Genomic DNA, 16637 nt, shown 5'->3' on the forward strand with positions numbered 1-16637 from the left:
AAGATTAAACTCTTGCTGTAGATACAAACTGCCTGTACTTTCTAGCTCATGCTATTTAATTTCTATGAGCCTCAGATTCCTCATCTATAAAATAAGGGAGACTTTCAGGTCTAAATCTATGATTTTATGTCACTCATGGCCTGGGACCCCTCCAAACTACTCTGGTTATGAATGGACAAGATTAGATCAAGTTGCTGGAACATCAACAAATTCATCAGGAGCTCCCCAATTAACCCTTTTATTACTTATAGAATAAGAGATTATCTGTAGAGCACCAGCTACTGGTACTTTCTCCTAGAAATTACTATGTATAACTTACTTGTATTATTGTTGTAGCCTCTCAGTTTCCAAATCATAACTTATTTGTATTATTGTTGTAGCCTCTCAGTTTCCAAATCATAAGTCGCTGGCTTTAGAACTGAAAAAAAGATAACAGAGGTCATCTGGTCCAATCTCATTTTATAGATGAAGAAATTGGGAAGGCTTGCCCAAGGTGAGTCAGTCTGTAAGTGAGCATTTTTTGTGTCCTGTGTCAGGCACTATGCTAAGTCTTGAGGGTACAAAGAGGCAAAAACAAAAATTAAAAAAATTTTAAAAATTAAAAACAGTCCCTGCTCTCAAGAAGTTCCCAGTCTAATGGAGGAGTCAAAAGGAAAGCAACTAGGTATTATCAAGATAAAGAGAAGTAACATAAATTGGAGATAATCAACAGGAAGAAGCATGAGCATATCCCAGGCAGCTATGTGGTTCAGTAGATTAAAAGTCAGGTCCAGAAACAGGAGGTCCTGGGTTCGAACTTGACCTCAGACACTCCCTAAATGTGTGACCCTGGACAAGTCACTTAATCCCCATTGCCTAGCCCTTACCACTTCTTCTGCCTTGGAGCCAATACACAGTATTGACTCCAAGACGGAAGGTAAGGGTTAAAAAAAAAAGGGCTACATATATAAAAAGTAGCAGATGCAAATGGTTTCTGATGTCCATTAAGGAAAAGAGTTACTAAGGAAATCACAAATCCCTGCCTACATACATACTATGTTGAAGGATAATTAAATTATCATTTTTTTTGCTCTAATCGACTATTCAATTAAAGTAAAAATACTAATTTCAGTCCTAAAAGTAGCCGTTAGTTACTGCCCATGTTAAAGGGAGTCTGGTCCAATTGGATCATGTTCATAGAAACTGAATTTTAGTCCTCTAAGAGATTTTAGAAATCCCCTCATTTTATAGATGAGACAACTAAATATCAAAGAAATGAAGAGGTTTGCCTAAGGACAGAATCTTCCCACTCCCATTCTAGTAGCGTTTTTTTCCATTCAATCTCCCTAAGTTGTGAGGCTCAAGCAGGATTCTGCCATGCTCAGTAGCGATTTGGACATGCCATTAACATGGCCCCAGGTAAATAGGACTGTCTAAAGGGACATCACTAAAAGCTTGATAAAAGGAAATACTTCATCTTGGGCAGTCAACAATTAACCTAAGAGGCTGTTAGTCTATAGGATAAAAACATAAAGAGGTTTAAGCAGGGTTTCCATAAATCACAAGGGATTTTAATGAAAGGGGAGTTAAGGATGCTTCCTCTCCCTTTTGAGGTTAATGTCCTCTTCAGCAAATACAGAGCTTTGCTTCCCTGCCCCCATCCTTTCTTAGCAAGGCTGCCCTCAACAACAGGATGTGGGGCTGCTTCATCAGCTGACCCCTCAGACCCAGACCAGGTTTTCAATGATTCTTTGGGTCACTGCACAGCATAAACATAATCTTGCATTTGGATACTTTGAGTGAAATGTAGGCCAAAACATTTCAGTTTCTTTAAATCAACGAGTAAATTCTCTGTCCAGTATCTATCTGTACTTGGAAAAATCAAGGTCATATGAATGTGGATTGGACCATTTGAGGTCAGCCCGATGACCATTTTCTATAAAATTCTTTCCAGTAGCAATTACATTTCTTCTATTTGATTTAGAAATTGGGTAACAACTAGAAAAAAAAAGAAACCCATAAACATATATTCTAAACAAATTCCCTTTGGGTCAAGTTAATAGAAAAAGAGAGGTTCTTGGTGACTAGAAAAGAACCCCATACAATTCTGTATTCAAAAAAGAAATCTCCAAGTGACTACCTTTGATAGGAATTAAGCTTACCTAGATTTGTCAATTAGTCTGTTACATGTTTTGAAAATTTTGGCAATGGTTATTATGTTTTAAAAAATCTCATGTTACCCATAATCCTGTCAGGTTTATATAAATATATATGTATATTTATATATGTATTATAAATATATATAATATATAATAAAAATATATAAAATACTTGAATCCATTTTACAGACAAGGAAATAAAAGCTGAGAGAGAGCAAATAATTGGCTCATGGTTGCACATGTGGCTGGTAAATCCTGGAACTCAAATTTGAAACTAAGTCACTTGATTCTAGATAGTATAGTGGATATGGAATCAGAAAATTTGTGTTTGAATCAAGACTCTGCCATTTTATTAGCTTTGTGGCAAACATAAAATGGGGGTGGCAACATTGGCTTTAGGACAATTATATTCGGAATAAAGTACTTAATAAGCTATTAAAAACTATATAAAATTGAGATCCAGACCTAGTGATGGGAGGTCCTAGGTTCAAATCTGTCCTCAGACACTTCCTAGCTATGTGACCCTGGGCAAGTCACTTAAACCCCTTGCCTAGACCTTACTGCTCTTCTTCCTTGGAACCAACACATTGCATTGATTCTAAGATGAAAGGTAAGGGCTTTAAAAAAACTATATAAAAATGTCTTTGTTATCTGGAATGGCTTTCTGGAAGGGGAAAAGAGAGGAAAATAAACACAAAGAAATTTAGGCTATAAACAAATGATATCAACAAATTTTCATTTAAAATAAATAATTTTAAAAGTTTTCCAAGATACATACATGTAAATTACTATTCCCTACTTCCCAAATGCCCTATTTTTCACATATTGATTTCATTTTTTTAAAAACAAAAACTTAGACATCAAGATTAAGTTTGTACCTCTCATAAGATTATCACGGAATCAAATATTTAGAACTGGAAGAGACCTTGGACATTCTGTAGTCCAAAGTTTCCATTTTACAGATGGGTAAACCGAGGCACAAAGGGTCAAGGGATTTGTCAAAGGTCATGCAAGACACAATGGGTAAAGCTGAGACATAAATGCAGGTCTTCAGTTTCCCAATTCAGCCTCCATTCTAGTAATCATGGTGTCTCATTCATTTTTTGTAATGCCTCTATGTCTGCATACATCATTTCTCTCTCTCCTTATCAAAGATCCAGTTCCAAAAAGGCAGAGACCATAGTGATCTATGTACTGTAGAGGTTTAACAAAGATCTGTTGAATTAAAAGTATCATTTTGAAATATTCTTTTTTCAATCCTTGAAATGATTAGAGTTTACTTTTACTTACAACTCTCCCAAATACCACCATTAATTTTAATTGATTTTGATATGTGTAATCTGACCATAAGTTAGCTTGCCTGCCTAAGTAGTTAGAGCACCACTGAGTTCAAATCCAGAATCAGACACTTTCTAGCCATATGACCTTAGACAAGTCATTTAACCCTCTGTCTCACTTTCCTCATTTGTAATGAGCTGGAAAACAAAATGGTAAACTCCAGTAACTTTGCAAAGAAAACCCCAAATGGGGTCCCAAAGAGTTGGACATGACAACAAAAACAACAACAGCAGAGCCTGCATGATTGATGCAATCTCCAAGGGGATAACTTTGTTCATTTTGTATTTTTAAAAATGCTTTCCATTCAGGCAGTCACAATGTTAATAACTAAAAGACATACCTAGCCCAGTAGAAGAATCTTGGAGCCAAGCCATTGTTCAGGCTGAATAAGGATTCTTTTATCATCTAACTAACCACCTTTTGGGTTCCTTTGAAATTATCTTGTTGCTCCTCATGAACCAACAGCATCCTGGAATAAGCCCTAATAAATATTTAACGAGGCATATTATTTATCATTCCTTACATAGAAGCACATTTTTTCAAAAGATACTAGGTTTTCTACTTTGGAAAAGAATTAGTAAAAACTGTGTAACTTTTATAACTCCCAGGAGAAATAGGCTATCATTTTGGTTTTGTAAATAAATGAATAATGGAATAAATAATAGCTTTATGAAAATATTCTTTTATATATCAAAGCCTCACTAATTCATGACTCATTTTTTCTTTGCCTCTAAAGCAGCTACATTGATACAGCCTACCCAAAGAGATACCAAATTTTTATTTTGCTTTTAAAAATATACATTGGCGCAGCTAGGTAGCACAGTGGATAGAAAGCCCAGCCTGGAGTTGGGATCACCTGGGTTCAAATTTTAAATCAGACACTTCCTAGCTGTGTGATCTCAGGCAAGTCATTTAACCCAAATTGCCTAGTCGTCTGTCTTAGAACTGACACAGAGACAGAAATAAGGGTTTTAAAAAAGAAAAAATACATATCAAAACCTTTCTAAAAAACAGCTGCTGAGCCATAGTTTGTCCTACTACAGGATTTAAGCAACTATGCCCCATAGACAAGAAAACCTTATCTAAGTTAAAGATCTAAAAGAAAGAAACGTCTCCTCCATATAGTTTTTTTTTTTAAATCAAAGCCCTTGATTTGTGATATAGGAATCATAAATAATAGCTTTCAGTTACATAGCATATTATGGTTATAAACTGTATTGCTATTTTATCATTATTATCCATTATAATATTTGATTCCCACAAAAAGCTATAAGTTTCATAACACAAGCATTATTTCTCCCATTTTATAGATGAGAAAATCAAGACTCAAATGGGTCAAGTGACCATAACCTGGACCAAAAGTGAGTAAGTGGGGTAAAACCCAGTTCCTTCTGATTCTCCAAAACTCTTTGTTATACCATTCATACATTCAGTTCATAAACCCGTTCACCATGAAGAAAGTAAAGCAAATGGGGCAACCCATCAAGATACACATTCTTAGAATGTTACTCTTTAATATTTTTTCTCTCAAGATAACATATTCATTTTACTTTTCTTTTACCTATAGAAGGAAGATTCAAAATGGACATGACAAGAGGTTGACTTCAGGTCCTATGTCTCTTGCTTAAGGGACCGTCTTTCTGAAAATCCCTAGAGTCTGGGAAATATGTTGCATTTCCCATACTGAAGGCAGATGCCCAATCCTTGATAATGTCAGTATCGGGCATTTTAAGGAGCTTCTCTTATGGTAGTGGGAAGGGAAGAGAAGTAGGGAAATGTAGGACCTATGAAACAAAATAGGGTCAAGGAGTCTCCAGATATAGGGTTTTTCTCTCATTGCCTAAGGCTGATTTCACACTTCTGTTTTGAAGCCAATTGTATCAAATATTCCAAAATCCCTAGGAAATAAATATGGGCACCAAACTGATAGCTTGGCAAGCCAGAAAATCAGCATTATGAAAATTTGTGACAGAATATTTTTTTAACCTGATAGCTATCTAGAGGTCACAGAGAGGAATATTTTGGATGTAAGGGATTTTAGGAACCAAGTCCTGAGTCTTCTAAAAATTAAATGGGATATTGGATAACTTTCTATTATAGTCTGAAGTGTCCTTTTGAAAGGGGTTCCATATATCTGTACAAACATAGACCTGTAAGATTAAAAAAAAAAGATTCAAAAAAGTTGAGTGTAACAGATGACATCACTGAATAAGAACCAGATTCATACAGTAGACTACTGTTCAATATAGCCAAGAAATGAAAACCCTGAGGAAAGTCTTCATTCAATAAAAACTACTGGGGAAATTGGAAACCAATATGGAGCAAAATGAGGTTGGACCTACATTTACCACAATGTGATGCTACAATAAATTCCAGATGGGCCAACAACCTAAATATTTAAAAATATATATCATAAAAGATGACTTAATGGAATGTTGCAGTTGTGGAGAGGCAAAAATGCCAAAAATAAATGATAAAACAATAAGGTGTTTTTGCAAAAAAAAACAAAAACAAAAAATAATAGTCATGATAAGAAGCAGAATAGGAGAAAATCTTTGGATAATCATCTCTGATAAAAAGCCTGATATCAAAAATCTATAAAGAGTTGCCATAAATTTCTAGGAGTACTATCCTTTCCTTAATATATATGTGGTGGGGAGAGATGTGGCAGAGTGGATTGAATGCCTGGTTTGGAGTCAGGAAGACTCAACTTTCTGAGATCAATTTTGGCCTCAGCTACTTACTAGCTGTATAACTCTAGGCAAGTCAATTACCACTGGTTGCCTCGGTTTCCTCATATATAAAATGAGCTAGAGAAGAAAATGGCAAAATACTCAAATATATTAGCAAAAAAAAAAAGATAGAGTCACGAAGAGTCAAACAGGACTAAAGTCACTGAACAAAAACAATACATGACATAAGCAAGTGGTTCTCCAAAGAAAAAGCATTATCAGTAACCATATTTAAGTGTTCAGAGTTTTCCCCAGGAAAAAAAGAGAAACACAAATTAAAACAACTCTGAGATACTATCTTGCCCCTATCAAATTAAGAACGATAATTTAAAATGATTTAATTACATGCTAGTGCAGCTATGGAAAAAACAGGCACACTATTACACCATTCTAAATTGGTTCAATCATTTTGGAAAGCAACATGGAATTACACAAATGAAAGCTATAAAATTCGTCATAGGGTTGTCTCAATGATTCCTCCATTGGTTCAGTGCTGTTATTATTCTGAGGTTGTTTTTCAGTCATGTCTGACTCTTTAAGACCACCTCATTTGGGTTTTTCTTGGCAAACATTCTGGAGTTATTTGCCACTTTCTTCTCCAATGTGTCCCCATTTTTATAGATAGATAAGGAACTGAGGTAAATAGGGGTTAAGTGACTCACCTAGGGTCATACAGCTAATATCTGATGCCAGAGTTGAACTCAGATCTTCCTGACTCTAGGCTCTGTGCTCTATCCACTGTACTACCTAGCTGCCCCTTTCTGAAATAGAGTAAGAACTAAATAAATGCTTGTTGTCTGACTAACTGGTGAAAGAAAGTCAACACCTCCAAAGCACAGTCCAGCTAGTGGAAGTGTGCTAACCTTTGAACATACTTTATTTTGCTTGTCAAAGATGTGCAGAATGAAGAGTTTGCAATTGAAATAGCGTACAGATCAAGGAAATATAGTTGCTGAATATACTATGTTATCATCAATGTGTTCTTTAAAAGTCTCCAAACCTGTGTCCTGAAAGCTTTCTTAGCACTAGCAGACATCCCTCACGGTTGTGACTCTTAAAGGAATTTTTAAGCCAGTTTTCAATACAAGTCTGACCAGACCTATTCATTTCCTGTAGCACAGACAGCTAATGTTTTAAGGTAAAAGTGGTTTTATTTTTAGATTAACTGTCCTACCTTCAAGTCTTTTACACTTTTGCAGCCTCAAAAACCCTTGTAAAACTCCTTACTATAAAATAATTAAATCTGAATAGCTAATGTGTTCATTTTCCACATGAAGACATTATAAATCTGTCTCTAAGTGTCCATTATCCCACTCAGATCTCTGTGGGCTCAAAAAGAAGTAAAATTAGATAAGAAATGCTGTTATTTTTTATGCTAGCACCCTGAAATAATGTCCATCCCCAGGACTGCTGTCCTTTAAAAACTCCATTTATATTTATCACTTCCAAGGCAGATGAGTGGTAAGGGCTAGGCAAAAGAGGGTTAAGTGACTTGCCCAGCTTGTCACACAGCTAGGAAGTGACTGTGGTAAGATTTGAACCCAGGACTTCCCATCTCTAGACCCAGGTCTCAATCCATTGTACCACCTACCTGTATCCCCCCACACCCATTTGTTCTTTTGTAATAGAATTTTTATTGCTTTCTTAATTCTACTTTCTTCACTCAGTATCACTTCGTGTTTTCTTACATTTCTTTGTATTCTTCATACTTGTAATTTCTTATGTCATAATATTATTACATTCATATATCACAGTTCATTCATCTATTTTCTAATCAGTAGTTAAATAATTTAGTTTATATATATAGTAGTTCTTTGCAAATCTTAAAGCATCATATAAATATCAAGCATTATTATTTATTAGTGTATATAAAGATTATTTCTGAGTTTTTGCTCTTATGAATAGTGCTGCTAGAAATATTTTTATGCTACTTATTTTTTTCCCCTTAAGAATAATTTTAGGATACTATTTTTAGGGTACCTAGGTAGGTCAGTGGATAGAAATGCCAGGCCTGGAGTCAGAAGGGCATCTTCCTGAGTTCAAATCTAGCCTCAGACACTTAATAGTTGACCCTGGACAAGTCATTTAACCCCTATTTACCTCAGTTCCTTAATTGTAAAAAGGGACACAATGAAGAAGGAAATGGCAAACTGCTCCAGCATCTTTGCCAAGAAAACTCCATGGATAGTATGGTCCATGGAGTCACAAAGAATCAGACACAACTAATCTACTAAACAACAAGAACAAAAAATATTTTCTTTGATAAATTTCTTTAGTTGAAATAGAGCTGCTTACATGTTTGCTCTGAGGTTTCAGAAAAAAAAATCACAAAGGAATATAAAATATTTTTCAAAATCTGAGGCTTATTCAGTGTTACTTTGTATTGTTAAAATTTCATTTGTCTATGTTCAGCACAAAAGGAAAAACAAAGACAAAAAACCCTCAAATACTTCCCTCCAACTAAAATAAAATATTTATATCTAATGAGAAAGCTCTACTCTGTGTATTTTAATATCGCTTCTATACAGTTGCATTTTTTTACTAAACAAATATTACTTAATTAGTTAAGTTAGTAAAGAACTTGAAGAGTTACAATATATTCAAAACTAACACAAACCATTACATATGTACCAAAGGAGGGTTGCTTTATCAATTTAAAGAAAACCTATGGGGAGCAGCTGGGTGGCTCAGTGGTTTGAGAGTCAGACCTAGAGATGAGAGGTCCTGGGTTCAAATTTGACCTCAGACATTTCCCAGCTATGTGACCCTGGGCAAGTCATTTACCCCCCATTGCTTAGCCCTTACCACTCTTCTGCCTTGGAACCAATACACAGTATTGACTCCAAGACAGAAGGGAAGGGTTTTAAAAAATAAAATTAAAATTAAAAAAAAATTAAAAAATAAAGAAAACCCATGGAAAATCAATATCTTCCCTAATTTATGTTCTTATGATAGAAAGTATAGATTTTATATATTAGAACTTCTTAAGACAAAGCACTCAAGGTAGTACTTCTAGAACTCATTCTCTTATAAGATATAATTTGTAAAACATATTTAATAGATTGATAGGTTTGGGTTTTTTTCTCTTATTCAATTTCATCTCCCCTTTTAAATATCCCTATTGCCTACTCCACACCAGTATAGCAAAGGAATAGACTAAATAGTCTTAAAGATCTATATAGGTAGCAATGGATAAAGTACCAGACAGAGTGAGAAAGTTCTAAGTTCAAAACTAGTCTCAGACACTTAATAGCTGTGTGACTCTGGGCAAGTCATTTACTGTTCCTCAGTCTTAGACTCCTTATCTGTAAAATGGGCATAATAATAGCAGCTACCTCCCAGGATTATTGTGAGGATAAGATGAGATAAATTATTGTAAAGGGCTTAGCACTGAGGTTAGAACATAGATGATAAATAAGCACTTATTCTCCCTAATCCACTCCCCATTTCAAGTGAACCAAGCAAGAATGTAAATATTAGGAATAAGAATTCTCTCTCTCTCTCTCTCTCTCTCTCTCTCTCTCTCTCTCTCTCTCTCTCTCTCTCTCTCTCTCTCTCTCTCTTTCTCTTGCTTTCCTTCCTTCTCCCATTCCATAGTATTCTTAGATTTCTGAAAATTGATGTAGCTACAATTCCAGCTCCTTCAAATGCATACTAACATATTTCTATTGTTATCTATGTAAAACTGAGAATTGTAGTACATGTAAAGTAAGACAGTGAAAGAGTAAAATATATTTTCAGTTCTGCTCCCAGAACTTTGTTGTCTAAAAATCTTTCATCGGCCACCTCTTTTAACCCAATAGAATTCTCTAATAGTCTGATTTGAGGAAAATCATCGTGAGAGATGTAAGGGTAGTATCAAGATAGAGGCAAATCATTCAAGATTCATTTGGCAGAAAAGTAATCAAGGTTTGATATTTAGTAATATTACAATTGCTTTCTAAATTTTCACAAAATTCGTGACTGTACAAATTTACCAATGACTCACCTGTGATCTTGTCAAAATCCAACTGTGACAAAACTCTGACCTACTTAGTGTTGAGAAAACGACTGTAAAATTAAACCTCTTCTATCCTATGTAAAGGAATGACTCTCATACTTGATGCAATAACTGAATATTAATCATAATTTCAATTTCTGCTGGAGTCCTCAGTGTTCTAAGAAACAGGTTATATCTGCTAACGGATAGTAAAAAGGCCAGACTATTTTTGGAGTTCATCATAATTAATGCTGTAAGTGCAATTGGAAAAGATTATGAAAGATCCTTGAGTGAGACAGCAAAGTACACTTGGAAACATGGTCTTTACAGTCCCTGGATATCCTTACATGAGTAAAAAGAATCAGTGAGTTAAAGGTTGTATTAAACAGGGACTTTTAAATGTCTATAAAGGTATACAACAAGCAATCTCATATTGGTAAAATAAATTCCCAAACATTTTGATCTTGTAATATACTGCTTACAGTGTCTACATAGTCATTTCTTATTTAACATGCAGTATAGGCAGTGACCTAATTCAACAGAACAAGCATGGAGAGAAACAGAAGGGAAGAGAAGAATTTGCAATAAATGTGGCTAATATCATTCTCTATTTTTCTGGGCAATCAGTGGTGCACCACAGAGCATATACCCACTGTTACACCTATGCAGATATTTCCACTCCCATGCTTCATTCAAGGTTTATTCCCTTTCCCTGGGGACTCTCCCTCCCCACCCTATCATCACCTCCCAAGTGACTAGAAAAGAAGTTTAGGAAAGCCTATGTAATTTATTGCCACACTAGGGAACTGGTCTTGGAAACTGCAATCTTCTTTGTAATAACTAAAACAACAACAACAACAACAACAACAGCAACAAAACAAACAAACAAAAAAACTTGAAACCCCATAAAGGTTAAGATGCATTTCCTTGAAAATGAAAACCATTAGTGTACTCATCAATTAAATTTACCTCCCTAAAACATGTTTCTAAAAGTAATGGAATCTTTTTCTAATTAGAATTTAACTGTCTATTCCTTAACCACAAAATAACGACAGGTTTGACTATAACATTTCCATTTTAAATGATTAATTTTGTTTCAGAATAGTAGTGCAGATATTTTTTTAAAAGTGATAAAGGTCACATTTCCATAAAACATCTGTAATAACATGACAGATAAGCCCTTGGCTCAGCTCCTGTTTATCCTTGGGACAAAGAACAAAACCCCAGTTGTGCGGCATTCATTACTTTTAGCCTGTTTGTTTTTTCTGCTTTGCTGATGAGTCAAATGTAGCAGGTCAGTGGACCTACAGTTACTCAGGGTCTGCCTGGCAGAGATGAGAAGGTACTTCAGCACATTTCTGTCCTAAAGGGAAATGATGAGATTCTGGGCCAATAGATGGCTTTGGATTACTACCAAAAATCAAATGTTCCATGGACAGCCAGAAGCAAGACTCCATCAAAACAATGAATAGTACTGCACTGGATTCAGTCTATGAATCATGTTTGCCCTAAACCTAAGTTGATCTCTTAGACCAAGAATTCTTAACCTGGGATCCATGAACTTATTTTTTTTAAATAATGTGATGATATTTCCTTATAATTGGCTTCCTTTGCAAAACTCAGTATCTTGTGCACTAAAAAATATTCTGAGAAAGGGTCTATAGACTCCACTATAATGCCAAAATGTGGCACGAGACACAAAATGTTAAGCATCCCTGTCCTACAGTAATGTACTGTTGGTGGAGTTGTGAACTCCATCCTTAAGAACAATTAAGAACTAAGCCCAAAGGACTAGCAATACCCCTACTAGGTCTGTATCCCAGAGAGATCACAGAAAAAGGAAAGGGGCTTACATATACAAAAATATTTATAGCAACTCTTTTTTGTGGTGGCAAAGAATTGGAAATTGAGGGAATGCCCATCAACAGAGGAATGGCTGAACAAATTGTAGTATATAATTGCGATGGATTGTACAATAAGAAATGATGAGCTGAAAAACCTGAAAAGACTTGCATGAATTGAGGCAAAGTGAATGCGTAGAACCAGGAGAACATTGAGCACACTAAAAGCAATACTGCATAATAATAAAGTGTGAATGGCTGAACTGTGTTCAGCAATACAATGATCCAAAACAGCTACAAAGGACTTAAGATGAAAAATGCTATACAGCTCCAGAGAAAGAACTGATGGCATATGACTGCAGATTAAAGCATACTTTTTTTTATTTTATTATTATTTTTGATCTCTTTTTTTGGAAACATGACTAATATAGAAATGTTTTACATAACTATACAAATAATCAATATCAAATTGCCTGCCTTCTCAAGGAGGAAGGAGAGGAAGAAAGATAATTTAGAACTCAAAATTTTTTAAATGTCAAAAAAAATTTTACACAGAACTAATTAAAAAAATATACAATAAAAACAAAAAGAAAAACAAAGAAACTGTCCCAAACTTAACTTTATGGGATAGTGGCTAAAGACTATTGAAGTTACCCAAGAGAGTGGTGAGGGAACACTGAGTTTGTAACTATGAGTATACAGGGGAGAATGTGTACATGTTACTGTGAGGATAAAAATACCAAGTTTGGCAACAGATTATATATATCTATGTGGAGTGAGTGAGAGTGAGGAATCAAGACTGACCCAGAAGTTGTAAGCATTGGTGCCTAGGGAAATGGTCATGTCCTTGACAATAATAGGAGAGTCCAGAAAAGTAGACAGCTGGGGGAGAGATTGGTTGGAGAAAGGCATCCTGTTTTGGCCATGTTAGTTTGAGATGTCCAAAAGATTCTTAATAAACCCAGAAGAAAAACAACTGCTTGATCACATGGGTCTAGGGGGATATGATTGCGGATGTAGACTCTAAACGATCACCCTAGTGCAAATATCAATAATATGGAAATAGTTCTTGATCAATCACACATGTAAAAGCCAGAGGAATTGTGTATTGGCTATGAAAGGGGTGTTGGAGGGAAGGGAGGGAAAGAACATGAATCTTATAGCCATGGGGAAATAATCTAAATTAATTAATTAAATAAAAATTTCCAAAACTTAAAAAAAAAGATACTCAATGACATATGACTAATGATGCATGACTTAGGAGAGAAAGTAAGGTTGGATATACAGAGATCTGGGAATCATCTGCAGAGAGCTGGTCACTGAAACCATGCATGGGGGTGAGGTAGCCACTGCCTTGGCTCCCTACTTTAAATGACTTCCCTAGACTTAACCTCTTGACTGATGAAACTTGTGGAATTAGCCCAATCTAAACAAGCGCCCTGAATTCCCTGCCTTGGCTCTGCTAAGTCCTGTTGCTGCCTATACTGAAGTCCAATATTCCCTGTTATCAACCTTTTTGTGTATTCCTTACCATTCTATTTTCTCTGGGAGATCACAAATAAACAGACTCTTTGATATGCTAAGCTCATTCATTCTCATACTCTATCAATTGCTTTGAAATTGGAAAAAGCATGATTCTCTGACAGCTTTAAGCTTCTTGCATTTTAGAGAGTACTATTAGTCCTCTCACTCAGAATAAGTCTATTTGTACTATTACACTCTGTCTGCCCTATCACATAAACCACTATTCAGGCTGATAACTTTACACATAACTTGCTTTGCAACTGATATACTCCCCTCTGGGAGGAGGTCATAGAATCAGAGAGAAGACCAGAGATTTAGGAATAGCAGGGACCTCAGAAGTCATCCAGGCCAATCTCCTCATTTTACAGATAAAATAACTAAGTCTCAGAGAAATGACCTGTTCAGGATCACACAGGATTGGAACCCAGAACTCCTGATTCTAAATCCTGCACGCTTTTGACTATGTTCAATTGTTTCAGTTATGTCTAACTCACAGTCCTCTGGGGTTTTCTTGGCAAAGATAATGGTTTGTCATTTCCTTCAATTCATTTTATAGATGAGAAAACTGAGGCAAATGGAGTAAAATGACTTGCCTAGGGGTGCATAGCTAGTATGTATGAATCTGGATTTGAACTCAGGTCTTCCTGACTCTAGATCTGGTAATCTATCCACTACACTACCTAACTGCCCCTGCTTTCCATTATGCCATTCACCTAATGAAACAAGAACTTATAAACAGATACAATCTCTACCTCTATCACCATCCAGTGCTTTCATTTGGTTTTTCTTTGGACAGCACTATAGAAGAATGAATAATTTAGGATCAAACATTAGAACGTTCTAAATCCTTTATTTTAAAAAAGTAAGTGCTGTCCCAATCAAGTCAAACACTGTCTGTTTCCTCTAACTATATAGTGACTTTGATGGGCAAATGAAGGATAGACACACTAGGATCAAAACTAATGCTCAGCAAAAATGAAATAATTATTTTCAATATGTGAGTGCAAAAGCAGTTTGTCTTAGAAACCTTCTTCATATTCTTTTCAGAGTCTCCTCATTTTTGATATTGCTGCCTCCCCCCATTCCACATACCTATTGCTTGCTTCCTATACAAGGGGAAAAAAAGGATGGGGTGCATTTAATGGCAATGATTAGTGAGGTGGGGAAATGAGGAAAGTAATATTCCTAAGAATTGCATTCATTCCTTTTCTAATAAGATGAAGAAGTCTTCAGAAGGAAGTACAATGAAGAATAGTAGATAGGACACTGGCCTTAGAGTCAGGAAGATGTGGGTTCAAATCTTACCTCCAACATTTGCTAATTCTGTAACTTTGGGCAAGTAATTTAGCCTCTGTGGCTCATTTTTCTTCTCTGTAAAATTGGGAGATTTAGCTGGGTGGCCACTAAGGTCCCCTCCAGTTCTAAAGCTATGATCTGATGGTTTTATTAATAAAGCTAAGGAGAGTGACATGAAGAAGCCAGAAGGATGAACCAATACTGAATGATCTTAAAGAGTAGTATGTAAAGGTAATTGGTGAAAAAGACAACTTTGATGTTGACCCTTAAGGCTGACAAACTATTGCCAGGTTGGAAGGGGGATAATATACTAAGGGGGAATATTGCCAAAGTGCAGGAAAAAAGTGACCAAAATCTTTATTAAGCCTTTTAGGTCACAGGAGAATCAAGGAAAAGGTGGATGCCATAGATAAAAGATTTTCTTAAGGCTATATTTGACCACCAATTAAAAATGGAGATTTCATCAACCATGATATTTTAACCAACTGTGATGGGAAATCTGAGCACTATATGGGCAGGGGAGAAAATAGGAGTGGCTCTTACTTTAGGTGTAGTTGGCAACAATAACAATAACTAACAATCATATGATGCCACAAAATTTAAAAAGTTCTTAGCAAACATCTCATTTGAACCTTACTAATTCTGTTGCCTTTCTGAAGATCATGTTCCATGCCTTACGATCATTCGGAGTAGAACTTGCAAGGTCTTGTGTGACCCTGATTGGCATTCCTTTATATCTAAATTGTCTTTTTCTGGCTTCCTGTAGGATTTTTTCTTTTGTTTGATAGCTTTGGAATTTGGCAATTACATTCCTGGGAGTTGTCTTTTGGGGGTTTAGTGTAGAAGGTGTTCTGTGAGCTCTGTCAGTGGCCGTATTGCCCCCTTGTTCTAGAATCTCTGGGCAATTTTCTTTGATTATATCTTGTATCACCATGTCCAGTTTGGTGTTTATTTCTGGCTTTTCTGGGAGTCCAATTATTCTTAAAGTCTCTCTTCTCCCTCTATTTTCCAGATCTATCACCTTGTCGGTGAGATATTTTATGTTCTCTTCTAATTTCTTGGTGTTTTGGCTTTGCTTTATTAGTTCTTGCTTTAAAGCCTGGTTTTCTTTTACAGTTTGGTCAAACTGGTTTTGTAGATGCGTGAATTTCTTTTGCATTATTTCCCACTTTTCCTCCCAGAAGGCTTCCATCTTTTTGGTCATTTCTGATTCAAATTCTTCATGGGTTTGTGGAGAGTTTCCATTTCCTTTGGAAGATTTTGGAGCATTTTCTTGTATATCTTCTTCTATCTGCTCTGTATTTTGTATTTTGGCTCCATAGAATGTGTCCAAAGTCGCCCCTTTCTTCTTATTTTTCTTGGTATTTTGGGGCTTCTGTGCTTCTGTGGAGTTTGCCATCTCTGAATGTGGAGGATTAGCTTTTCTTATCTCTGTCTGGTGTTCAGAGGCTTTAGTCCTGGGCAGATTGTCGGTTCTATGAGCTTTCCCTGGGTTAAACTGAATATGCCTCACTGGAACTGGAATGTAAGGGTCGGACCACGTTGCTTTCCGGAAGTTGCCTTCAGAATCGCTGGCCGTGAGGCTGTTTCGTTGGCCTGCGGGGGGATGGGCTGCAGCTTCCCCAAGCTCTGAGGGCAGGGACTTTCACTGAGACTTGGATAGCAGGATCCAGCCCGTGAGGCTGTCTTGCTCCAGGCAGTGACTTTCACTGGGACTGGGATAGAAGGCCCTGAGGGTTGTTGTTCCGAGGACCCTGCTCTCTGAGCCGGGCCAGGCTGCGGCTTCCCG

At 36.2% G+C, this 16637-nt stretch overlaps 1 protein-coding gene across 5 annotated transcripts in view; it reads right to left on the reverse strand.

Moving 5' to 3' along the window:
- The window catches only part of OTUD7A (OTU deubiquitinase 7A), a 431998-nt gene that overhangs the window by 391119 nt on the left and 24242 nt on the right, over positions 1-16637 (reverse strand). For 2 of the 5 annotated variants that reach the window (XM_007479501.3, XM_056807885.1), the window contains exon 2: positions 320-418. The exons of the other annotated variants lie outside the window; for them this stretch is intronic. The gene's annotated coding sequence lies outside the window, so the exon portion shown is untranslated. The remainder of the gene's footprint in view (positions 1-319; positions 419-16637) is intronic. 5 annotated transcript variants of the gene reach the window in all.

Source organism: Monodelphis domestica, chromosome 1 (assembly GCF_027887165.1).
Source record: "Monodelphis domestica isolate mMonDom1 chromosome 1, mMonDom1.pri, whole genome shotgun sequence".
Classification (NCBI taxonomy): Eukaryota; Metazoa; Chordata; class Mammalia; order Didelphimorphia; family Didelphidae; genus Monodelphis; species Monodelphis domestica.